Source organism: Lissotriton vulgaris, chromosome 8 (assembly GCF_964263255.1).
Source record: "Lissotriton vulgaris chromosome 8, aLisVul1.2, whole genome shotgun sequence".
Taxonomy (NCBI): Eukaryota; Metazoa; Chordata; class Amphibia; order Caudata; family Salamandridae; genus Lissotriton; species Lissotriton vulgaris.
The window spans coordinates 1,531,087,058-1,531,113,595 of NC_141696.1; the positions used below are offsets into that span (position 1 = coordinate 1,531,087,058).

At 38.2% G+C, this 26,538-nt stretch overlaps 11 non-coding genes across 11 annotated transcripts; all 11 read right to left on the bottom strand.

The window, feature by feature from the left end:
* Positions 1-1,299: 1,299 nt before the first annotated feature.
* TRNAF-GAA (transfer RNA phenylalanine (anticodon GAA)) lies at positions 1,300-1,372 on the bottom strand. The gene has a single exon. It is a non-coding gene; the product is annotated as a tRNA-Phe (tRNA).
* A 510-nt stretch (positions 1,373-1,882) lies between these two features.
* On the bottom strand, positions 1,883-1,955 carry TRNAF-GAA (transfer RNA phenylalanine (anticodon GAA)). Its single transcript has one exon. It is a non-coding gene; the product is annotated as a tRNA-Phe (tRNA).
* A 9,797-nt stretch (positions 1,956-11,752) lies between these two features.
* On the bottom strand, positions 11,753-11,825 carry TRNAF-GAA (transfer RNA phenylalanine (anticodon GAA)). Its single transcript has one exon. It is a non-coding gene; the product is annotated as a tRNA-Phe (tRNA).
* Positions 11,826-12,913: 1,088 nt separating this feature from the next.
* TRNAF-GAA (transfer RNA phenylalanine (anticodon GAA)) lies at positions 12,914-12,986 on the bottom strand. The gene has a single exon. It is a non-coding gene; the product is annotated as a tRNA-Phe (tRNA).
* A 4,578-nt stretch (positions 12,987-17,564) lies between these two features.
* TRNAF-GAA (transfer RNA phenylalanine (anticodon GAA)) lies at positions 17,565-17,637 on the bottom strand. The gene has a single exon. It is a non-coding gene; the product is annotated as a tRNA-Phe (tRNA).
* A 510-nt stretch (positions 17,638-18,147) lies between these two features.
* On the bottom strand, positions 18,148-18,220 carry TRNAF-GAA (transfer RNA phenylalanine (anticodon GAA)). Its single transcript has one exon. It is a non-coding gene; the product is annotated as a tRNA-Phe (tRNA).
* Positions 18,221-20,476: 2,256 nt separating this feature from the next.
* TRNAF-GAA (transfer RNA phenylalanine (anticodon GAA)) lies at positions 20,477-20,549 on the bottom strand. The gene has a single exon. It is a non-coding gene; the product is annotated as a tRNA-Phe (tRNA).
* Positions 20,550-21,637: 1,088 nt separating this feature from the next.
* On the bottom strand, positions 21,638-21,710 carry TRNAF-GAA (transfer RNA phenylalanine (anticodon GAA)). Its single transcript has one exon. It is a non-coding gene; the product is annotated as a tRNA-Phe (tRNA).
* A 1,670-nt stretch (positions 21,711-23,380) lies between these two features.
* TRNAF-GAA (transfer RNA phenylalanine (anticodon GAA)) lies at positions 23,381-23,453 on the bottom strand. Its single transcript has one exon. It is a non-coding gene; the product is annotated as a tRNA-Phe (tRNA).
* A 1,670-nt stretch (positions 23,454-25,123) lies between these two features.
* TRNAF-GAA (transfer RNA phenylalanine (anticodon GAA)) lies at positions 25,124-25,196 on the bottom strand. Its single transcript has one exon. It is a non-coding gene; the product is annotated as a tRNA-Phe (tRNA).
* A 1,090-nt stretch (positions 25,197-26,286) lies between these two features.
* On the bottom strand, positions 26,287-26,359 carry TRNAF-GAA (transfer RNA phenylalanine (anticodon GAA)). Its single transcript has one exon. It is a non-coding gene; the product is annotated as a tRNA-Phe (tRNA).
* Between the last annotated feature and the right edge of the window lie 179 nt (positions 26,360-26,538).

The window sequence follows — 26,538 nt, forward strand, 5'->3', positions numbered from 1 at the left end:
AAGCAAGTTTAGAAGGAGGACATAAAGCAAAGTCTATGTTAAATTGATTGTGTTGTAGATCAGTTGGAAAAAAATTGATGAATAGAGAAAAAGTACTACAGCTGATTCCAAGACCTATTTTGTTAGAAGCAAGGAACCTCTCAACTGTGCCGAAACCCGGGATTGAACCAGGGACCTTTAGATCTTCAGTCTAACGCTCTCCCAACTGAGCTATTTCAGCATTCTGATAGCTGGGGTCTTCATACTTTAATTTGAACCATTTAACAAAATAGATGCAGGACCTGGATTTTTAACCTCATATGGTAGAGATATGTTTTAAGGAGTCCTGTATCATTCCCCAGTTAACTGGTGCAATGGGTAAATAGCATTTTTGGGATCCAGGTTAGGTAGTTGTTTTTTTAACTCTGAATGGACTAGCACTATATTACCTAGATATATTTGGCATGAGTAGGTAAGCAATGTCATCTGACTACTGACATCTGTGTTCAAGGGGAAGTGGAATGTGATGCAGACAAGAGTTTACTTTACAAAAAAGGACGAAGTGGGAAACATTCATTGTCAAACCTGAAGGCAAGATAGGTGGAAGAAAGTTTAAAAGGAGGACAGAAAGCAAAGTCTATGTTGAATTGATCATTTTGTAGATCAGTTGATAAAAATGTTGATAGAGAAAAAAGTACTACAGCTGATTCCAAGACCTATTTTGTTAGAAGCAAGGAACCTCTCAACTGTGCCGAAACCCGGGACCTTTAGATCTTCAGTCTAACGCTCTCCCACCTGAGCTATTTCGGCCTGCTTATAGCTGTGGTCTTCATACTTTAATTTAAACCATTTAACAAAATAGATGCAGGACCTGGATTTTTAACCTCATGTGGTAGAGATATGTTTTAAGGAGTCCTGTATCATTCCCCAGTTAACTGGTGCAATGGGTAAATAGCATTTTTGGGATCCAGGTTAGGTAGTTGTTTTTTTAACTCTGAATGGACTAGCACTATATTACCCAGATATATTTGGCATGAGTAGGTAAGCAATGTCATCTGACTACTGACATCTGTGTTCAAGGGGAAGTGGAAGGTAATGCATACAAGAGTTTACTTTACAAAAAAGCATGAAATGGGAAATATTCATTGTCAAACCTGAAGGTAAGAGAGGTGGAAGCAAGTTTAGAAGGAGGACATAAAGCACAGTCTATTTTAAATTGATTGTGTTGTAGATCAGTTGGAAAAAATTTGATGAATAGAGAAAAAGTACTACAGCTGATTCCAAGACCTATTTTGTTAGAAGCAAGGAACGTCTCAACTGTGCCGAAACCCGGGATTGAACCAGGGACCTTTAGATCTTCAGTCTAACGCTCTCCCAACTGAGCTATTTCGGCCTGCTTATAGCTATGGTCTTCATACTTTAATTTAAACCATTTAACAAAATAGATGCAGGACCTGGATTTTTAACCTCATATGGTAGAGATATGTTTTAAGGAGTCCTGTATCATTCCCCAGTTAACTGGTGCAATGGGAAAATAGCATTTTTGGGATCCAGGTTAGGTAGTTGTTTTTTTAACTCTGAATGGACTAGCACTATATTACCTAGATATATTTGGCGTGAGTAGGTAAGCAATGTCATCTGACTACTGACATCTGTGTTCAAGGGGAAGTGGAATGTGATGCAGACAAGAGTTTACTTTACAAAAAAGGACGAAATGGGAAACATTCATTGTCAAACCTGAAGGTAAGAGAGGTGGAAGCAAGTTTAGAAGGAGGACATAAAGCAAAGTCTATGTTAAATTGATTGTGTTGTAGATCAGTTGGAAAAAATTTGATGAATAGAGAAAAAGTACTACAGCTGATTCCAAGACCTATTTTGTTAGAAGCAAGGAACATCTCAACTGTGCCGAAACCCGGGATTGAACCAGGGACCTTTAGATCTTCAGTCTAACGCTCTCCCAACTGAGCTATTTCGGCCTTCTGATAGCTGGGGTCTTCATACTTTAATTTGAACCATTTAACAAAATAGATGCAGGACCTGGATTTTTAACCTCATATGGTAGAGATATGTTTTAAGGAGTCCTGTATCATTCCCCAGTTAACTGGTGCCATGGGTAAATAGCATTTTTGGGATCCAGGTTAGGTAGTTGTTTTTTTAACTCTGAATGGACTAGCACTATATTACCTAGATATATTTGGCATGAGTAGTTAAGCAATGTCATCTGACTACTGACATCTGTGTTCAAGGGGAAGTGGAATGTGATGCAGACAAGAGTTTACTTTACAAAAAAGGACGAAATGGGAAACATTCATTGTGAAACCTGAAGGCAAGATAGGTGGAAGAAAGTTTAAAAGGAGGACAGAAAGCAAAGTATATGTTGAATTGATCATTTTGTAGATCAGTTGATAAAAATGTTGATAAAGAAAAAAGTACTACAGCTTATTCCAAGACCTATTTTGTTAGAAGCAAGGAACCTCTCAACTGTGCCGAAACCCAGGATTGAGCCAGGGACCTTTAGATCTTCAGTCTAACGCTCTCCCAACTGAGCTATTTAGGCCTGCTTACAGCTGTGGTCTTCATACTTTAATTTAAACCATTTAACAAAATAGATGCAGGACCTGGATTTTTAGCCTCATATGGTAGAGATATGTTTTAAGGAGTCTTGTATCATTCCGCAATTAACTGGTGCAATGGGTAAATAGCATTTTTTGGATCCAGGTTAGGTAGTTGTTTTTTTAACTCTGAATGGACTAGCACTATATTACCCAGATATATTTGGCATGAGTAGGCAAGCAATGTCATCTGACTACTGACATCTGTGTTCAAGGGGAAGTGGAAGGTAATGCAGACAAGAGTTTACTTTACAAAAAAGCATGAAATGGGAAATATTCATTGTCAAACCTGAAGTTAAGAGAGGTGGAAGCAAGTTTAGAAGGAGGACATAAAGCAAAGTCTATGTTAAATTGATTGTGTTGTAGATCAGTTGGAAAAAATTTGATGAATAGAGAAAAAGTACTACAGCTGATTCCAAGACCTATTTTGTTAGAAGCAAGGAACCTCTCAACTGTGCCGAAATCCGGGATTGAATCAGGGACCTTTAGATCTTCAGTCTAACGCTCTCCCAACTGAGCTATTTCAGCATTCTGATAGCTGGGGTCTTCATACTTTAATTTGAACCATTTAACAAAATAGATGCAGGACCTGGATTTTTAACCTCATATGGTAGAGATATGTTTTAAGGAGTCCTGTATCATTCCCCAGTTAACTGGTGCAATGGGTAAATAGCATTTTTGGGATCCAGGTTAGGTAGTTGTTTTTTTAACTCTGAATGGACAAGCACTATATTACCCAGATATATTTGGCATGAGTAGGAAAGCAATGTCATCTGACCACTGACATCTGTGTTCAAGGGGAAGTGGAAGGTAATGCAGACAAGAGTTTACTTTACAAAAAAGCATGAAATGGGAAATATTCATTGTCAAACCTGAAGGTAAGAGAGGTGGAAGCAAGTTTAGAAGGAGGACATAAAGCAAAGTCTATGTTAAATTGATTGTGTTGTAGATCAGTTGGAAAAAATTTGATGAATAGAGAAAAAGTACTACAGCTGATTCCAAGACCTATTTTGTTAGAAGCAAGGAACCTCTCAACTGTGCCGAAATCCGGGATTGAACCAGGGACCTTTAGATCTTCAGTCTAACGCTCTCCCAACTGAGCTATTTCAGCATTCTGATAGCTGGGGTCTTCATACTTTAATTTGAACCATTTAACAAAATAGATGCAGGACCTGGATTTTTAACCTCATATGGTAGAGATATGTTTTAAGGAGTCCTGTATCATTCCCCAGTTAACTGGTGCAATGGGTAAATAGCATTTTTGGGATCCAGGTTAGGTAGTTGTTTTTTTAACTCTGAATGGACTAGCACTATATTACCTAGATATATTTGGCATGAGTAGGTAAGCAATGTCATCTGACTACTGACATCTGTGTTCAAGGGGAAGTGGAATGTGATGCAGACAAGAGTTTACTTTACAAAAAAGGACGAAGTGGGAAACATTCATTGTCAAACCTGAAGGCAAGATAGGTGGAAGAAAGTTTAAAAGGAGGACAGAAAGCAAAGTCTATGTTGAATTGATCATTTTGTAGATCAGGTGATAAAAATGTTGATAGAGAAAAAAGTACTACAGCTGATTCCAAGACCTATTTTGTTAGAAGCAAGGAACCTCTCAACTGTGCCGAAACCCGGGATGGAACCAGGGACCTTTAGATCTTCAGTCTAACGCTCTCCCAACTGAGCTATTGCGGCCTGCTTATAGATGTGGTCTTCATACTTTAATTTAAACCATTTAACAAAATAGATGCAGGACCTGGATTTTTAACCTCATATGGTAGAGATATGTTTTAAGGAGTCCTGTATCATTCAGCAATTAACTGGCGCAATGGGTAAATAGCATTTTTGGGATCCAGGTTAGGTAGTTGTTTTTTTAACTCTGAATGGACTAGCACTATATTACCCAGATATATTTGGCATGAGTAGGTAAGCAATGTCATCTGACTACTGACATCTGTGTTCAAGGGGAAGTGGAAGGTAATGCAGACAAGAGTTTACTTTACAAAAAAGCATGAAATGGGAAATATTCATTGTCAAACCTGAAGGTAAGAGAGGTGGAAGCAAGTTTAGAAGGAGGACATAAAGCAAAGTCTATGTTAAATTGATTGTGTTGTAGATCAGTTGGAAAAAATTTGATGAATAGAGAAAAAGTACTACAGCTGATTCCAAGACCTATTTTGTTAGAAGCAAGGAACCTCTCAACTGTGCCGAAACCCGGGATTGAACCAGGGACCTTTAGATCTTCAGTCTAACACTCTCCCAACTGAGCTATTTCAGCATTCTGATAGCTGGGGTCTTCATACTTTAATTTGAACCATTTAACAAAATAGATGCAGGACCTGGATTTTTAACCTCATATGGTAGAGATATGTTTTAAGGAGTCCTGTATCATTCCCCAGTTAACTGGTGCAATGGGTAAATAGCATTTTTGGGATCCAGGTTAGGTAGTTGTTTTTTTAACTCTGAATGGACTAGCACTATATTACCTAGATATATTTGGCATGAGTAGGTAAGCAATGTCATCTGACTACTGACATCTGTGTTCAAGGGGAAGTGGAATGTGATGCAGACAAGAGTTTACTTTACAAAAAAGGACGAAGTGGGAAACATTCATTGTCAAACCTGAAGGCAAGATAGGTGGAAGAAAGTTTAAAAGGAGGACAGAAAGCAAAGTCTATGTTGAATTGATCATTTTGTAGATCAGTTGATAAAAATGTTGATAGAGAAAAAAGTACTACAGCTGATTCCAAGACCTATTTTGTTAGAAGCAAGGAACCTCTCAACTGTGCCGAAACCCGGGACCTTTAGATCTTCAGTCTAACGCTCTCCCACCTGAGCTATTTCGGCCTGCTTATAGCTGTGGTCTTCATACTTTAATTTAAACCATTTAACAAAATAGATGCAGGACCTGGATTTTTAACCTCATGTGGTAGAGATATGTTTTAAGGAGTCCTGTATCATTCCCCAGTTAACTGGTGCAATGGGTAAATAGCATTTTTGGGATCCAGGTTAGGTAGTTGTTTTTTTAACTCTGAATGGACTAGCACTATATTACCCAGATATATTTGGCATGAGTAGGTAAGCAATGTCATCTGACTACTGACATCTGTGTTCAAGGGGAAGTGGAAGGTAATGCAGACAAGAGTTTACTTTACAAAAAAGCATGAAATGGGAAATATTCATTGTCAAACCTGAAGGTAAGAGAGGTGGAAGCAAGTTTAGAAGGAGGACATAAAGCACAGTCTATGTTAAATTGATTGTGTTGTAGATCAGTTGGAAAAAATTTGATGAATAGAGAAAAAGTACTACAGCTGATTCCAAGACCTATTTTGTTAGAAGCAAGGAACGTCTCAACTGTGCCGAAACCCGGGATTGAACCAGGGACCTTTAGATCTTCAGTCTAACGCTCTCCCAACTGAGCTATTTCAGCCTTCTGATAGCTGGGGTCTTCATACTTTAATTTGAACCATTTAACAAAATAGATGCAGGACCTGGATTTTTAACCTCATATGGTAGAGATATGTTTTAAGGAGTCCTGTATCATTCCCCAGTTAACTGGTGCAATGGGTAAATAGCATTTTTGGGATCCAGGTTAGGTAGTTGTTTTTTTAACTCTGAATGGACTAGCACTATATTACCCAGATATATTTTGCATGAGTAGGTAAGCAATGTCATCTGACTACTGACATCTGTGTTCAAGGGGAAGTGGAATGTGATGCAGACAAGAGTTTACTTTACAAAAAAGGACGAAATGGAAAACATTCATAGTCAAACCGGAAGGCAAGATAGGTGGAAGAAAGTTTAAAAGGAGGACAGAAAGCAAAGACTATGTTGAATTGATCATTTTGTAGATCAGTTGACAAAAATGTTAATAGAGAAAAAGTACTACAGCTGATTCCAAGACCTATTTTGTTAGAAGCAAGGAACCTCTCAACTGTGCCGAAACCCGGGATTGAACCAGGGACCTTTACATCTTCAGTCTAACGCTCTCCCAACTGAGCTATTTCGGCCTTCTGATAGCTGTGGTCTTCATACTTTAATTTGAACCATTTAACAAAATAGATGCAGGACCTGGATTTTTAACCTCATATGGTAGAGATATGTTTTAAGGAGTCCTGTATCATTCCCCAGTTAACTGGTGCAATGGGTAAATAGCATTTTTGGGATCCAGGTTAGGTAGTTGTTTTTTTAACTCTGAATGGACTAGCACTATATTACCTAGATATATATGGCATGAGTAGGTAAGCAATGTCATCTGACTACTGACATCTGTGTTCAAGGGGAAGTGGAATGTGATGCAGACAAGAGTTTACTTTACAAAAAAGGACGAAATGGGAAACATTCATTGTCAAACCTGAAGGCAAGATAGGTGGAAGAAAGTTTAAAAAGAGGACAGAAAGCAAAGTCTATGTTGAATTGATCATTTTGTAGATCAGTTGATAGAGAAAAAAGTACTACAGCTTATTCCAAGACCTATTTTGTTAGAAGCAAGGAACCTCTCAACTGTGCCGAAACCCGGGATTGAACCAGGGACCTTTAGATCTTCAGTCTAACGCTCTCCCAACTGAGCTATTGCAGCCTGCTTATAGCTATGGACTTCATACTTTAATTTAAACCATTTAACAAAATAGATGCAGGACCTGGATTTTTAACCTCATATGGTAGAGATATGTTTTAAGGAGTCCTGTATCATTCCGCAATTAACTGGTACAATGGGTAAATAGCATTTTTTGGATCCAGGTTAGGTAGTTGTTTTTTTAACTCTGAATGGACTAGCACTATATTACCCAGATATATTTGGCATGAGTAGGTAAGCAATGTCATCTGACTACTGACATCTGTGTTCAAGGGGAAGTGGAAGGTAATGCAGACAAGAGTTTACTTTACAAAAAAGCATGAAATGGGAAATATTCATTGTCAAACCTGAAGGTAAGAGAGGTGGAAGCAAGTTTAGAAGGAGGACATAAAGCAAAGTCTATGTTAAATTGATTGTGTTGTAGATCAGTTGGAAAAAATTTGATGAATAGAGAAAAAGTACTACAGCTGATTCCAAGACCTATTTTGTTAGAAGCAAGGAACCTCTCAACTGTGCCGAAACACGGGATTGAACCAGGGACCTTTAGATCTTCAGTCTAACGCTCTCCCAACTGAGCTATTTCAGCCTTCTGATAGCTGTGGTCTTCATACTTTAATTTGAACCATTTAACAAAATAGATGCAGGACCTGGATTTTTAACCTCATATGGTAGAAATATGTTTTAAGGAGTCCTGTATCATTCCCCAGTTAACTGGTGCAATGGGTAAATAGCATTTTTGGGATCCAGGTTAGGTAGTTGTTTTTTTAACTCTGAATGGACTAGCACTATATTACCTAGATATATTTGGCATGAGTAGGTAAGCAATGTCATCTGACTACTGACATCTGTGTTCAAGGGGAAGTGGAATGTGATGCAGACAAGAGTTTACTTTACAAAAAAGGACGAAATGGGAAACATTCATTGTCAAACCTGAAGGCAAGATAGGTGGAAGAAAGTTTAAAAAGAGGACAGAAAGCAAAGTCTATGTTGAATTGATCATTTTGTAGATCAGTTGATAAAAATGTTGATAGAGAAAAAAGTACTACAGCTTATTCCAAGACCTATTTTGTTAGAAGCAAGGAACCTCTCAACTGTGCCGAAACCCGGTACTGAACCAGGGACCTTTAGATCTTCAGTCTAACGCTCTCCCAACTGAGCTATTGCGGCCTGTTGATAGCTGTGGTCTTCATACTTTAATTTAAACCATTTAACAAAATAGATGCAGGACCTGGATTTTTAACCTCATATGGTAGAGATATGTTTTAAGGAGTCCTGTATCATTCCGCAATTAACTGGTGCAATGGGCAAATAGCAGTTTTGGGATCCAGGTTAGGTAGTTGTTTTTTTAACTCTGAATGGACTAGCACTATATTACCCAGATATATTTGGCATGAGTAGGTAAGCAATGTCATCTGACTACTGACATCTGTATTCAAGGGGAGGTGGAAGGTAATGCAGACAAGAGTTTACTTTACAAAAAAGCATGAAATGGGAAATATTCATTGTCAAACCTGAAGGTAAGAGAGGTGGAAGCAAGTTTAGAAGGAGGACATAAAGCAAAGTCTATGTTAAATTGATTGTGTTGTAGATCAGTTGGAAAAAATTTGATGAGTAGAGAAAAAGTACTACAGCTGATTCCAAGCCCTATTTTGTTAGAAGCAAGGAACCTCTCAACTGTGCCGAAACCCGGGATTGAACCAGGGACCTTTAGATCTTCAGTCTAACGCTCTCCCAACTGAGCTTTTTCGGCCTGCTTATAGCTATGGTCTTCATACTTTAATTTAAACCATTTAACAAAATAGATGCAGGACCTGGATTTTTAACCTCATATGGTAGAGATATGTTTTAAGGAGTCCTGTATCATTCCCCAGTTAACTGGTGCAATGGGAAAATAGCATTTTTGGGATCCAGGTTAGGTAGTTGTTTTTTTAACTCTGAATGGACTAGCACTATATTACCTAGATATATTTGGCGTGAGTAGGTAAGCAATGTCATCTGACTACTGACATCTGTGTTCAAGGGGAAGTGGAATGTGATGCAGACAAGAGTTTACTTTACAAAAAAGGACGAAATGGGAAACATTCATTGTCAAACCTGAAGGCAAGATAGGTGGAAGAAAGTTTAAAAGGAGGACAGAAAGCAAAGTCTATGTTGAATTGATCATTTTGTAGATCAGTTGATAAAAATGTTGATAGAGAAAAAAGTACTACAGCTTATTCCAAGACCTATTTTGTTAGAAGCAAGGAACCTCTCAACTGTGCCGAAACCCGGGATGGAACCAGGGACCTTTAGATCTTCAGTCTAACGCTCTCCCAACTGAGCTATTTCAGCCTGCTTATAGCTGTGGTCTTCATACTTTAATTTAAACCATTTAACAAAATAGATGCAGGACCTGGATTTTTAACCTCATATGGTAGAGATATGTTTTAAGGAGTCCTGTATCATTCCGCAATTAACTGGTGCAATGGGCAAATAGCAGTTTTGGGATCCAGGTTAGGTAGTTGTTTTTTTAACTCTGAATGGACTAGCACTATATTACCCAGATATATTTGGCATGAGTAGGTAAGCAATGTCATCTGACTACTGACATCTGTGTTCAAGGGGAGGTGGAAGGTAATGCAGACAAGAGTTTACTTTACAAAAAAGCATGAAATGGGAAATATTCATTGTCAAACCTGAAGGTAAGAGAGGTGGAAGCAAGTTTAGAAGGAGGACATAAAGCAAAGTCTATGTTAAATTGATTGTGTTGTAGATCAGTTGGAAAAAATTTGATGAATAGAGAAAAAGTACTACAGCTGATTCCAAGACCTATTTTGTTAGAAGCAAGGAACCTCTCAACTGTGCCGAAACCCAGGATTGAACCAGGGACCTTTAGATCTTCAGTCTAACGCTCTCCCAACTGAGCTATTTAGGCCTGCTTACAGCTGTGGTCTTCATACTTTAATTTAAACCATTTAACAAAATAGATGCAGGACCTGGATTTTTAACCTCATATGGTAGAGATATGTTTTAAGGAGTCCTGTATCATTCCCCAGTTAACTGGTGCAATGGGTAAATTGCATTTTTGGGATCCAGGTTAGGTAGTTGTTTTTTTAACTCTGAATGGACTAGCACTATATTACCCAGATATATTTGGCATGAGTAGGAAAGCAATGTCATCTGACCACTGACATCTGTGTTCAAGGGGAAGTGGAAGGTAATGCAGACAAGAGTTTACTTTACAAAAAAGCATGAAATGGGAAATATTCATTGTCAAACCTGAAGGTAAGAGAGGTGGAAGCAAGTTTAGAAGGAGGACATAAAGCAAAGTCTATGTTAAATTGATTGTGTTGTAGATCAGTTGGAAAAAATTTGATGAATAGAGAAAAAGTACTACAGCTGATTCCAAGACCTATTTTGTTAGAAGCAAGGAACCTCTCAACTGTGCCGAAATCCGGGATTGAACCAGGGACCTTTAGATCTTCAGTCTAACGCTCTCCCAACTGAGCTATTTCAGCATTCTGATAGCTGGGGTCTTCATACTTTAATTTGAACCATTTAACAAAATAGATGCAGGACCTGGATTTTTAACCTCATATGGTAGAGATATGTTTTAAGGAGTCCTGTATCATTCCCCAGTTAACTGGTGCAATGGGTAAATAGCATTTTTGGGATCCAGGTTAGGTAGTTGTTTTTTTAACTCTGAATGGACTAGCACTATATTACCTAGATATATTTGGCATGAGTAGGTAAGCAATGTCATCTGACTACTGACATCTGTGTTCAAGGGGAAGTGGAATGTGATGCAGACAAGAGTTTACTTTACAAAAAAGGACGAAGTGGGAAACATTCATTGTCAAACCTGAAGGCAAGATAGGTGGAAGAAAGTTTAAAAGGAGGACAGAAAGCAAAGTCTATGTTGAATTGATCATTTTGTAGATCAGGTGATAAAAATGTTGATAGAGAAAAAAGTACTACAGCTGATTCCAAGACCTATTTTGTTAGAAGCAAGGAACCTCTTAACTGTGCCGAAACCCGGGATGGAACCAGGGACCTTTAGATCTTCAGTCTAACGCTCTCCCAACTGAGCTATTGCGGCCTGCTTATAGATGTGGTCTTCATACTTTAATTTAAACCATTTAACAAAATAGATGCAGGACCTGGATTTTTAACCTCATATGGTAGAGATATGTTTTAAGGAGTCCTGTATCATTCCGCAATTAACTGGTGCAATGGGTAAATAGCATTTTTGGGATCCAGGTTAGGTAGTTGTTTTTTTAACTCTGAATGGACTAGCACTATATTACCCAGATATATTTGGCATGAGTAGGTAAGCAATGTCATCTGACTACTGACATCTGTGTTCAAGGGGAAGTGGAAGGTAATGCAGACAAGAGTTTACTTTACAAAAAAGCATGAAATGGGAAATATTCATTGTCAAACCTGAAGGTAAGAGAGGTGGAAGCAAGTTTAGAAGGAGGACATAAAGCAAAGTCTATGTTAAATTGATTGTGTTGTAGATCAGTTGGAAAAAATTTGATGAATAGAGAAAAAGTACTACAGCTGATTCAAAGATCTCTTTTGTTAGAAGCAAGGAACATCTCAACTGTGCCGAAACCCGGGATTGAACCAGGGACCTTTAGATCTTCAGTCTAACGCTCTCCCAACTGAGCTATTTCGGCCTTCTGATAGCTGGGGTCTTCATACTTTAATTTGAACCATTTAACAAAATAGATGCAGGACCTGGATTTTTAACCTCATATGGTAGAGATATGTTTTAAGGAGTCCTGTATCATTCCCCAGTTAACTGGTGCAATGGGTAAATAGCATTTTTGGGATCCAGGTTAGGTAGTTGTTTTTTTAACTCTGAATGGACTAGCGCTATATTACCCAGATATATTTGGCATGAGTAGGTAAGCAATGTCATCTGACTACTGACATCTGTGTTCAAGGGGAAGTGGAATGTGATGCAGACAAGAGTTTACTTTACAAAAAAGGACGAAATGGAAAACATTCATAGTCAAACCGGAAGGCAAGATAGGTGGAAGAAAGTTTAAAAGGAGGACAGAAAGCAAAGTCTATGTTGAATTGATCATTTTGTAGATCAGTTGACAAAAATGTTTATAGAGAAAAAGTACTACAGCTGATTCCAAGACCTATTTTGTTAGAAGCAAGGAACCTCTCAACTGTGCCGAAACCCGGGATTGAACCAGGGACCTTTAGATCTTCAGTCTAACGCTCTCCCAATTGAGCTATTTCAGCCTTCTGATAGCTGGGGTCTTCATACTTTAATTTGAACCATTTAACAAAATAGATGCAGGACCTGGATTTTTAACCTCATATGGTAGAGATATGTTTTACGGAGTCCTGTATCATTCCCCAGTTAACTGGTGCAATGGGTAAATAGCATTTTTGGGATCCAGGTTAGGTAGTTGTCTTTTTAAAACTGAATGGACTAGCACTATATTACCCAGATATATTTGGCATGAGTAGGTAAGCAATGTCATCTGACTACTGACATCTGTGTTCAAGGGGAAGTGGAATGTGATGCAGACAAGAGTTTACTTTACAAAAAAGGACGAAATGGAAAACATTCATAGTCAAACCTGAAGGCAAGATAGGTGGAAGAAAGTTTAAAAGGAGGACAGAAAGCAAAGTCTATGTTGAATTGATCATTTTGTAGATCAGTTGATAAAAATGTTGATAGAGAAAAAAGTACTACAGCTGATTCCAAGACCTATTTTGTTAGAAGCAAGGAACCTCTCAACTGTGCCGAAACCCGGGATTGAACCAGGGACCTTTAGATCTTCAGTCTAACGCTCTCCCAACTGAGCTATTTCGGCCTTCTGATAGCTGGGGTCTTCATACTTTAATTTGAACCATTTAACAAAATAGATGCAGGACCTGGATTTTTAACCTCATATGGTAGAGATATGTTTTAAGGAGTCCTGTATCATTCCCCAGTTAACTGGTGCCATGGGTAAATAGCATTTTTGGGATCCAGGTTAGGTAGTTGTTTTTTTAACTCTGAATGGACTAGCACTATATTACCTAGATATATTTGGCATGAGTAGTTAAGCAATGTCATCTGACTACTGACATCTGTGTTCAAGGGGAAGTGGAATGTGATGCAGACAAGAGTTTACTTTACAAAAAAGGACGAAATGGGAAACATTCATTGTGAAACCTGAAGGCAAGATAGGTGGAAGAAAGTTTAAAAGGAGGACAGAAAGCAAAGTCTATGTTGAATTGATCATTTTGTAGATCAGTTGATAAAAATGTTGATAAAGAAAAAAGTACTACAGCTTATTCCAAGACCTATTTTGTTAGAAGCAAGGAACCTCTCAACTGTGCCGAAACCCAGGATTGAACCAGGGACCTTTAGATCTTCAGTCTAACGCTCTCCCAACTGAGCTATTTAGGCCTGCTTACAGCTGTGGTCTTCATACTTTAATTTAAACCATTTAACAAAATAGATGCAGGACCTGGATTTTTAACCTCATATGGTAGAGATATGTTTTAAGGAGTCTTGTATCATTCCGCAATTAACTGGTGCAATGGGTAAATAGCATTTTTTGGATCCAGGTTAGGTAGTTGTTTTTTTAACTCTGAATGGACTAGCACTATATTACCCAGATATATTTGGCATGAGTAGGCAAGCAATGTCATCTGACTACTGACATCTGTGTTCAAGGGGAAGTGGAAGGTAATGCAGACAAGAGTTTACTTTACAAAAAAGCATGAAATGGGAAATATTCATTGTCAAACCTGAAGTTAAGAGAGGTGGAAGCAAGTTTAGAAGGAGGACATAAAGCAAAGTCTATGTTAAATTGATTGTGTTGTAGATCAGTTGGAAAAAATTTGATGAATAGAGAAAAAGTACTACAGCTGATTCCAAGACCTATTTTGTTAGAAGCAAGGAACCTCTCAACTGTGCCGAAATCCGGGATTGAACCAGGGACCTTTAGATCTTCAGTCTAACGCTCTCCCAACTGAGCTATTTCAGCATTGTGATAGCTGGGGTCTTCATACTTTAATTTGAACCATTTAACAAAATAGATGCAGGACCTGGATTTTTAACCTCATATGGTAGAGATATGTTTTAAGGAGTCCTGTATCATTCCCCAGTTAACTGGTGCAATGGGTAAATAGCATTTTTGGGATCCAGGTTAGGTAGTTGTTTTTTTAACTCTGAATGGACTAGCACTATATTACCCAGATATATTTGGCATGAGTAGGAAAGCAATGTCATCTGACCACTGACATCTGTGTTCAAGGGGAAGTGGAAGGTAATGCAGACAAGAGTTTACTTTACAAAAAAGCATGAAATGGGAAATATTCATTGTCAAACCTGAAGGTAAGAGAGGTGGAAGCAAGTTTAGAAGGAGGACATAAAGCAAAGTCTATGTTAAATTGATTGTAGTGTAGATCAGTTGGAATAAATTTGATGAATAGAGAAAAAGTACTACAGCTGATTCCAAGACCTATTTTGTTAGAAGCAAGGAACCTCTCAACTGTGCCGAAATCCGGGATTGAACCAGGGACCTTTAGATCTTCAGTCTAACGCTCTCCCAACTGAGCTATTTCAGCATTCTGATAGCTGGGGTCTTCATACTTTAATTTGAACCATTTAACAAAATAGATGCAGGACCTGGATTTTTAACCTCATATGGTAGAGATATGTTTTAAGGAGTCCTGTATCATTCCCCAGTTAACTGGTGCAATGGGTAAATAGCATTTTTGGGATCCAGGTTAGGTAGTTGTTTTTTTAACTCTGAATGGACTAGCACTATATTACCTAGATATATTTGGCATGAGTAGGTAAGCAATGTCATCTGACTACTGACATCTGTGTTCAAGGGGAAGTGGAATGTGATGCAGACAAGAGTTTACTTTACAAAAAAGGACGAAGTGGGAAACATTCATTGTCAAACCTGAAGGCAAGATAGGTGGAAGAAAGTTTAAAAGGAGGACAGAAAGCAAAGTCTATGTTGAATTGATCATTTTGTAGATCAGGTGATAAAAATGTTGATAGAGAAAAAAGTACTACAGCTGATTCCAAGACCTATTTTGTTAGAAGCAAGGAACCTCTCAACTGTGCCGAAACCCGGGATGGAACCAGGGACCTTTAGATCTTCAGTCTAACGCTCTCCCAACTGAGCTATTGCGGCCTGCTTATAGATGTGGTCTTCATACTTTAATTTAAACCATTTAACAAAATAGATGCAGGACCTGGATTTTTAACCTCATATGGTAGAGATATGTTTTAAGGAGTCCTGTATCATTCCGCAATTAACTGGTGCAATGGGCAAATAGCAGTTTTGGGATCTAGGTTAGGTAGTTGTTTTTTTAACTCTGAATGGACTAGCACTATATTACCCAGATATATTTGGCATGAGTAGGTAAGCAATGTCATCTGACTACTGACATCTGTTTTCAAGGGGAGGTGGAAGGTAATGCAGACAAGAGTTTACTTTACAAAAAAGCATGAAATGGGAAATATTCATTGTCAAACCTGAAGGTAAGAGAGGTGGAAGCATGTTTAGAAGGAGGACATAAAGCAAAGTCTATGTTAAATTGATTGTGTTGTAGATCAGTTGGAAAAAATTTGATGAATAGAGAAAAAGTTCTACAGCTGATTCCAAGACCTATTTTATTAGAAGCAAGGAACCTCTCAACTGTGCCGAAACCCGGGATTGAACCAGGGACCTTTAGTCTAACGCTCTCCCAACTGAGCTATTTCAGCCTGCTTATAGCTGTGGTTTTCATACTTTAATTTAAACCATTTAACAAAATAGATGCAGGACCTGGATTTTTAACCTCATATGGTAGAGATATGTTTTAAGGAGTCCTGTATCATTCCGCAATTAACTGGTACAATGGGTAAATAGCATTTTTTGGATCCAGGTTAGGTAGTTGTTTTTTTAACTCTGAATGGACTAGCACTATATTACCCAGATATATTTGGCATGAGTAGGTAAGCAATGTCATCTGACTACTGACATCTGTGTTCAAGGGGAAGTGGAAGGTAATGCAGACAAGAGTTTACTTTACAAAAAAGCATGAAATGGGAAATATTCATTGTCAAACCTGAAGGTAAGAGGGGTGGAAGCAAGTTTAGAAGGAGGACATAAAGCAAAGTCTATGTTAAATTGATTGTGTTGTAGATCAGTTGGAAAAAATTTGATGAATAGAGAAAAAGTACTACAGCTGATTCCAAGACCTATTTTGTTAGAAGCAAGGAACGTCTCAACTGTGCCGAAAGATGGGATTGAAGCAGGGACCTTTAGATCTTCAGTCTAATGCTCTCCCAACTGAGCTATTTGGGCCTTCTGATAGCTGGGGTCTTCATACTTTAATTTGAACCATTTAACAAAATAGATGCAGGACCTGGATTTTTAACCTCATATGGTAGAGATATGTTTTAAGGAGTCCTGTATCATTCCCCAGTTAACTGGTGCAATGGGTAAATAGCATTTTTGGGATCCAGGTTAGGTAGTTGTTTTTTTAACTCTGAATGGACTAGCACTATATTACCCAGATATATTTGGCATGAGTAGGTAAGCAATGTCATCTGACTACTGACATCTGTGTTCAAGGGGAAGTGGAATGTGATGCAGACAAGAGTTTACTTTACAAAAAAGGACGAAATGGAAAACATTCATAGTCAAACCTGAAGGCAAGATAGGTGGAAGAAAGTTTAAAAGGAGGACAGAAAGCAAAGTCTATGTTGAATTGATCATTTTGTAGATCAGTTGATAAAAATGTTAATAGAGAAAAAAGTACTACAGCTGATTCCAAGACCTATTTTGTTAGAAGCAAGGAACCTCTCAACTGTGCCGAAACCCGGGATGGAACCAGGGACCTTTAGATCTTCAGTCTAACGCTCTCCCAACTGATCTATTGCGGCCTGCTTATAGATGTGGTCTTCATACTTTAATTTAAACCATTTAACAAAATAGATGCAGGACCTGGATTTTTAACCTCATATGGTAGAGATATGTTTTAAGGAGTCCTGTATCATTCCGCAATTAACTGGTGCAATGGGCAAATAGCAGTTTTGGGATCTAGGTTAGGTAGTTGTTTTTTTTAACTCTGAATGGACTAGCACTATATTACCCAGATATATTTGGCATGAGTAGGTAAGCAATGTCATCTGACTACTGACATCTGTATTCAAGGGGAGGTGGAAGGTAATGCAGACAAGAGTTTACTTTACAAAAAAGCATGAAATGGGAAATATTCATTGTCAAACCTGAAGGTAAGAGAGGTGGAAGCAAGTTTAGAAGGAGGACATAAAGCAAAGTCTATGTTAAATTGATTGTGTTGTAGATCAGTTGGAAAAAATTTGATGAATAGAGAAAATGTACTACAGCTGATTCCAAGACCTATTTTGTTAGAAGCAAGGAACCTCTCAACTGTGCCGAAACCCGGGATTGAACCAGGGACCTTTAGATCTTCAGTCTAACGCTCTCCCAACTGAGCTATTTCGGCCTGCTTATAGCTGTGGTCTTCATACTTTAATTTAAACCATTTAACAAAATAGATGCAGGACATGGATTTTTAACCTCATATGGTAGAGATATGTTTTAAGGAGTCCTGTATCATTCCGCAATTAACTGGTACAATGGGTAAATAGCATTTTTTGGATCCAGGTTAGGTAGTTGTTTTTTTAACTCTGAATGGACTAGCACTATATTACCCAGATATATTTGGCATGAGTAGGTAAGCAATGTCATCTGACTACTGACATCTGTGTTCAAGGGGAAGTGGAAGGTAATGCAGACAAGAGTTTACTTTACAAAAAAGCATGAAATGGGAAATATTCATTGTCAAACCTGAAGGTAAGAGAGGTGGAAGCAAGTTTAGAAGGAGGACATAAAGCAAAGTCTATGTTAAATTGATTGTGTTGTAGATCAGTTGGAAAAAATTTGATGAATAGAGAAAAAGTACTACAGCTGATTCCAAGACCTATTTTGTTAGAAGCAAGGAACCTCTCAACTGTGCCGAAACCCGGGATTGAACCAGGGACCTTTAGATCTTCAGTCTAACGCTCTCCCAACTGAGCTATTTCGGCCTTCTGATAGCTGGGGTCTTCATACTTTAATTTTAACCATTTAACAAAATAGATGCAGGACCTGGATTTTTAACCTCATATGGTAGAGATATGTTTTAAGGAGTCCTGTATCATTCCCAATTAACTGGTGCAATGGGTAAATAGCATTTTTGGGATCCAGGTTAGGTAGTTGTTTTTTTAACTCTGAATGGACTAGCACTATAATACCTAGATATATTTGGCATGAGTAGTTAAGCAATGTCATCTGACTACTGACATCTGTGTTCAAGGGGAAGTGGAATGTGATGCAGACAAGAGTTTACTTTACAAAAAAGGACGAAATGGGAAACATTCATTGTGAATCCTGAAGGCAAGATAGGTGGATGAAAGTTTAAAAGGAGGACAGAAAGCAAAGTCTATGTTGAATTGATCATTTTGTAGATCAGTTGATAAAAATGTTGATAGAGAAAAAAGTACTACAGCTGATTCCAAGACCTATTTTGTTAGAAGCAAGGAACCTCTCAACTGTGCCGAAACCCGGGATTGAACCAGGGACCTTTAGATCTTCAGTCTTACGCTCTCCCAACTGAGCTATTGCGGCCTGCTTATAGCTGTGGTCTTCATACTTTAATTTAAATCATTTAACAAAATAGATGCAGGACCTGGATTTTTAACCTCATATGGTAGAGATATGTTTTAAGGAGTCCTGTATCATTCCGCAATTAACTGGTGCAATGGGCAAATAGCATTTTTGGGATCCAGGTTAGGTAGTTGTTTTTTTAACTCTGAATGGACTAGCACTATATTACCCAGATATATTTGGCATGAGTAGGTAAGCAATGTCATCTGACTACTGACATCTGTGTTCAAGGGGAAGTGGAAGGTAATGCAGACAAGAGTTTACTTTACAAAAAAGCATGAAATGGGAAATATTCATTGTCAAACCTGAAGGTAAGAGAGGTGGAAGCAAGTTTAGAAGGAGGACAGAAAGCAAAGTCTATGTTAAATTGATTGTGTTGTAGATCAGTTGGAAAAAAATTGATGAATAGAGAAAAAGTACTACAGCTGATTCCAAGACCTATTTTGTTAGAAGCAAGGAACCTCTCAACTGTGCCGAAACCCGGGATTGAACCAGGGACCTTTAGATCTTCAGTCTAACGCTCTCCCAACTGAGCTATTTCAGCATTCTGATAGCTGGGGTCTTCATACTTTAATTTGAACCATTTAACAAAATAGATGCAGGACCTGGATTTTTAACCTCATATGGTAGAGATATGTTTTAAGGAGTCCTGTATCATTCCCCAGTTAACTGGTGCAATGGGTAAATAGCATTTTTGGGATCCAGGTTAGGTAGTTGTTTTTTTAACTCTGAATGGACTAGCACTATATTACCTAGATATATTTGGCATGAGTAGGTAAGCAATGTCATCTGACTACTGACATATGTGTTCAAGGGGAAGTGGAATGTGATGCAGACAAGAGTTTACTTTACAAAAAAGGACGAAGTGGGAAACATTCATTGTCAAACCTGAAGAAAAAAGATAGGTGGAAGAAAGTTTAAAAGGAGGACAGAAAGCAAAGTCTATGTTGAATTGATCATTTTGTAGATCAGTTGATAAAAATGTTGATAGAGAAAAAAGTACTACAGCTGATTCCATGACCTATTTTGTTAGAAGCAAGGAACCTCTCAACTGTGCCGAAACCCGGGATGGAAACAGGGACCTTTAGATCTTCAGTCTAACGCTCTCCCAACTGAGCTAGTTCGGCCTGCTTATAGCTGTGGTCTTCATACTTTAATTTAAACCATTTAACAAAATAGATGCAGGACCTGGATTTTCAACCTCATGTGGTAGAGATATGTTTTAAGGAGTCCTGTATCATTCCCCAGTTAACTGGTGCAATGGGTAAATAGCATTTTTGGGATCCAGGTTAGGTAGTTGTTTTTTTAACTCTGAATGGACTAGCACTATATTACCCAGATATATTTGGCATGAGTAGGTAAGCAATGTCATCTGACTACTGACATCTGTGTTCAAGGGGAAGTGGAAGGTAATGCAGACAAGAGTTTACTTTACAAAAAAGCATGAAATGGGAAATATTCATTGTCAAACCTGAAGGTAAGAGAGGTGGAAGCAAGTTTAGAAGGAGGACATAAAGCAAAGTCTATGTTAAATTGATTGTGTTGTAGATCAGTTGGAAAAAATTTGATGAATAGAGAAAAAGTACTACAGCTGATTCCAAGATCTCTTTTGTTAGAAGCAAGGAACATCTCAACTGTGCCGAAACCCGGGATTGAACCAGGGACCTTTAGATCTTCAGTCTAACGCTCTCCCAACTGAGCTATTTCGGCCTTCTGATAGCTGGGGTCTTCATACTTTAATTTGAACCATTTAACAAAATAGATGCAGGACCTGGATTTTTAACCTCATATGGTAGAGATATGTTTTAAGGAGTCCTGTATCATTCCCCAGTTAACTGGTGCAATGGGTAAATAGCATTTTTGGGATCCAGGTTAGGTAGTTGTTTTTTTAACTCTGAATGGACTAGCACTATATTACCCAGATATATTTGGCATGAGTAGGTAAGCAATGTCATCTGACTACTGACATCTGTGTTCAAGGGGAAGTGGAATGTGATGCAGACAAGAGTTTACTTTACAAAAAAGGACGAAATGGAAAACATTCATAGTCAAACCGGAAGGCAAGATAGATGGAAGAAAGTTTAAAAGGAGGACAGAAAGCAAAGTCTATGTTGAATTGATCATTTTGTAGATCAGTTGACAAAAATGTTAATAGAGAAAAAGTACTACAGCTGATTCCAAGACCTATTTTGTTAGAAGCAAGGAACCTCTCAACTGTGCCGAAACCCGGGATTGAACCAGGGACCTTGCGATCTTCAGTCTAACGCTCTCCCAATTGAGCTATTTCAGCCTTCTGATAGCTGGGGTCTTCATACTTTAATTTGAACCATTTAACAAAATAGATGCAGGACCTGGATTTTTAACCTCATATGGTAGAGATATGTTTTACGGAGTCCTGTATCATTCCCCAGTTAACTGGTGCAATGGGTAAATAGCATTTTTGGGATCCAGGTTAGGTAGTTGTTTTTTTAACTCTGAATGGACTAGCACTATATTACCCAGATATATTTGTCATGAGTAGGTAAGCAATGTCATCTGACTACTGACATCTGTGTTCAAGGGGAAGTGGAATGTGATGCAGACAAGAGTTTACTTTACAAAAAAGGACGAAATGGAAAACATTCATAGTCAAACCTGAAGGCAAGATAGGTGGAAGAAAGTTTAAAAGGAGGACAGAAAGCAAAGTCTATGTTGAATTGATCATTTTGTAGATCAGTTGATAAAAATGTTGATAGAGAAAAAAGTACTACAGCTGATTCCAAGACCTATTTTGTTAGAAGCAAGGAACCTCTCAACTGTGCCGAAACCCGGGATTGAACCAGGGACCTTTAGATCTTCAGTCTAACGCTCTCCCAACTGAGCTATTTCGGCCTTCTGATAGCTGGGGTCTTCATACTTTAATTTGAACCATTTAACAAAATAGATGCAGGACCTGGATTTTTAACCTCATATGGTAGAGATATGTTTTAAGGAGTCCTGTATCATTCCCAATTAACTGGTGCAATGGGTAAATAGCATTTTTGGGATCCAGGTTAGGAAGTTGTTTTTTTAACTCTGAATGGACTAGCACTATATTACCTAGATATATTTGGCATGAGTAGGTAAGCAATGTCATCTGACTACTGACATCTGTGTTCAAGGGGAAGTGGAATGTGATGCAGACAAGAGTTTACTTTACAAAAAAGGACGAAGTGGGAAACATTCATTGTCAAACCTGAAGGCAAGATAGGTGGAAGAAAGTTTAAAAGGAGGACAGAAAGCAAAGTCTATGTTGAATTGATCATTTTGTAGATCAGTTGATAAAAATGTTGATAGAGAAAAAAGTACTACAGCTGATTCCAAGACCTATTTTGTTAGAAGCAAGGAACCTCTCAACTGTGCCGAAACCCAGGATGGAACCAGGGACCTTTAGATCTTCAGTCTAACGCTCTCCCACCTGAGCTATTTCGGCCTGCTTATAGCTGTGGTCTTCATACTTTAATTTAAACCATTTAACAAAATAGATGCAGGACCTGGATTTTTAACCTCATGTGGTAGAGATATGTTTTAAGGAGTCCTGTATCATTCCCCAGTTAACTGGTGCAATGGGTAAATAGCATTTTTGGGATCCAGGTTAGGTAGTTGTTTTTTTAACTCTGAATGGACTAGCACTATATTACCCAGATATATTTGGCATGAGTAGGTAAGCAATGTCATCTGACTACTGACATCTGTGTTCAAGGGGAAGTGGAAGGTAATGCAGACAAGAGTTTACTTTACAAAAAAGCATGAAATGGGAAATATTCATTGTCAAACCTGAAGGTAAGAGAGGTGGAAGCAAGTTTAGAAGGAGGACATAAAGCACAGTCTATGTTAAATTGATTGTGTTGTAGATCAGTTGGAAAAAATTTGATGAATAGAGAAAAAGTACTACAGCTGATTCCAAGACCTATTTTGTTAGAAGCAAGGAACGTCTCAACTGTGCCGAAACCCGGGATTGAAACAGGGACCTTTAGATCTTCAGTCTAACGCTCTCCCAACTGAGCTATTTCAGCCTTCTGATAGCTGGGGTCTTCATACTTTAATTTGAACCATTTAACAAAATAGATGCAGGACCTGGATTTTTAACCTCATATGGTAGAGATATGTTTTAAGGAGTCCTGTATCATTCCCCAGTTAACTGGTGCAATGGGTAAATAGCATTTTTGGGATCCAGGTTAGGTAGTTGTTTTTTTAACTCTGAATGGACTAGCACTATATTACCCAGATATATTTGGCATGAGTAGGTAAGCAATGTCATCTGACTACTGACATCTGTGTTCAAGGGGAAGTGGAATGTGATGCAGACAAGAGTTTACTTTACAAAAAAGGACGAAATGGAAAACATTCATAGTCAAACCGGAAGGCAAGATAGGTGGAAGAAAGTTTAAAAGGAGGACAGAAAGCAAAGTCTATGTTGAATTGATCATTTTGTAGATCAGTTGACAAAAATGTTAATAGAGAAAAAGTACTACAGCTGATTCCAAGACCTATTTTGTAAGAAGCAAGGAACCTCTCAACTGTGCCGAAACCCGGGATTGAACCAGGGACCTTTAGATCTTCAGTCTAACGCTCTCCCAACTGAGCTATTTCGGCCATCTGATAGCTGTGGTCTTCATACTTTAATTTGAACCATTTAACAAAATAGATGCAGGACCTGGATTTTTAACCTCATATGGTAGAGATATGTTTTAAGGAGTCCTGTATCATTCCCCAGTTAACTGGTGCAATGGGTAAATAGCATTTTTGGGATCCAGGTTAGGTAGTTGTTTTTTAACTCTGAATGGACTAGCACTATATTACCTAGATATATTTGGCATGAGTAGGTAAGCAATGTCATCTGACTACTGACATCTGTGTTCAAGGGGAAGTGGAATGTGATGCAGACAAGAGTTTACTTTACAAAAAAGGACGAAATGGGAAACATTCATTGTCAAACCTGAAGGCAAGATAGGTGGAAGAAAGTTTAAAAAGAGGACAGAAAGCAAAGTCTATGTTGAATTGATCATTTTGTAGATCAGTTGATAAAAATGTTGATAGAGAAAAAAGTACTACAGCTTATTCCAAGACCTATTTTGTTAGAAGCAAGGAACCTCTCAACTGTGCCGAAACCCGGGATTGAACCAGGGACCATTAGATCTTCAGTCTAACGCTCTCCCAACTGAGCTATTGCAGCCTGCTTATAGCTATGGTCTTCATACTTTAATTTAAACCATTTAACAAAATAGATGCAGGACCTGGATTTTTAACCTCATGTGGTAGAGATATGTTTTAAGGAGTCCTGTATCATTCCCCAGTTAACTGGTGCAATGGGTAAATAGCATTTTTGGGATCCAGGTTAGGTAGTTGTTTTTTTAACTCTGAATGGACTAGCACTATATTACCCAGATATATTTGGCATGAGTAGGTAAGCAATGTCATCTGACTACTGACATCTGTGTTCAAGGGGAAGTGGAAGGTAATGCAGACAAGAGTTTACTTTACAAAAAAGCATGAAATGGGAAATATTCATTGTCAAACCTGAAGGTAAGAGAGGTGGAAGCAAGTTTAGAAGGAGGACATAAAGCACAGTCTATGTTAAATTGATTGTGTTGTAGATCAGTTGGAAAAAATTTGATGAATAGAGAAAAAGTACTACAGCTGATTCCAAGACCTATTTTGTTAGAAGCAAGGAACGTCTCAACTGTGCCGAAACCCGGGATTGAAACAGGGACCTTTAGATCTTCAGTCTAACGCTCTCCCAACTGAGCTATTTCAGCCTTCTGATAGCTGGGGTCTTCATACTTTAATTTGAACCATTTAACAAAATAGATGCAGGACCTGGATTTTTAACCTCATATGGTAGAGATATGTTTTAAGGAGTCCTGTATCATTCCCCAGTTAACTGGTGCAATGGGTAAATAGCATTTTTGGGATCCAGGTTAGGTAGTTGTTTTTTTAACTCTGAATGGACTAGCACTATATTACCCAGATATATTTGGCATGAGTAGGTAAGCAATGTCATCTGACTACTGACATCTGTGTTCAAGGGGAAGTGGAATGTGATGCAGACAAGAGTTTACTTTACAAAAAAGGACGAAATGGAAAACATTCATAGTCAAACCGGAAGGCAAGATAGGTGGAAGAAAGTTTAAAAGGAGGACAGAAAGCAAAGTCTATGTTGAATTGATCATTTTGTAGATCAGTTGACAAAAATGTTAATAGAGAAAAAGTACTACAGCTGATTCCAAGACCTATTTTGTAAGAAGCAAGGAACCTCTCAACTGTGCCGAAACCCGGGATTGAACCAGGGACCTTTAGATCTTCAGTCTAACGCTCTCCCAACTGAGCTATTTCGGCCATCTGATAGCTGTGGTCTTCATACTTTAATTTGAACCATTTAACAAAATAGATGCAGGACCTGGATTTTTAACCTCATATGGTAGAGATATGTTTTAAGGAGTCCTGTATCATTCCCCAGTTAACTGGTGCAATGGGTAAATAGCATTTTTGGGATCCAGGTTAGGTAGTTGTTTTTTAACTCTGAATGGACTAGCACTATATTACCTAGATATATTTGGCATGAGTAGGTAAGCAATGTCATCTGACTACTGACATCTGTGTTCAAGGGGAAGTGGAATGTGATGCAGACAAGAGTTTACTTTACAAAAAAGGACGAAATGGGAAACATTCATTGTCAAACCTGAAGGCAAGATAGGTGGAAGAAAGTTTAAAAAGAGGACAGAAAGCAAAGTCTATGTTGAATTGATCATTTTGTAGATCAGTTGATAAAAATGTTGATAGAGAAAAAAGTACTACAGCTTATTCCAAGACCTATTTTGTTAGAAGCAAGGAACCTCTCAACTGTGCCGAAACCCGGGATTGAACCAGGGACCATTAGATCTTCAGTCTAACGCTCTCCCAACTGAGCTATTGCAGCCTGCTTATAGCTATGGTCTTCATACTTTAATTTAAACCATTTAACAAAATAGATGCAGGACCTGGATTTTTAACCTCATATGGTAGGGATATGTTTTAAGGAGTCCTGTATCATTCCGCAATTAACTGGTACAATGTGTAAATAGCATTTTTTGGATCCAGGTTAGGTAGTTGTTTTTTTAACTCTGAATGGACTAGCACTATATTACCCAGATATATTTGGCATGAGTAGGTAAGCAATGTCATCTGACTACTGACATCTGTATTCAAGGGGAGGTGGAAGGTAATGCAGACAAGAGTTTACTTTACAAAAAAGCATGAAATGGGAAATATTCATTGTCAAACCTGAAGGTAAGAGAGGTGGAAGCAAGTTTAGAAGGAGGACATAAAGCAAAGTCTATGTTAAATTGATTGTGTTGTAGATCAGTTGGAAAAAATTTGATGAGTAGAGAAAAAGTACTACAGCTGATTCCAAGACCTATTTTGTTAGAAGCAAGGAACCTCTCAACTGTGCCGAAACCCGGGATTGAACCAGGGACCTTTAGATCTTCAGTCTAACGCTCTCCCAACTGAGCTATTTCGGCCTGCTTATAGCTATGGTCTTCATACTTTAATTTAAACCATTTAACAAAATAGATGCAGGACCTGGATTTTTAACCTCATATGGTAGAGATATGTTTTAAGGAGTCCTGTATCATTCCCCAGGTACTGGTGCAATGGGAAAATAGCATTTTTGGGATCCAGGTTAGGTAGTTGTTTTTTT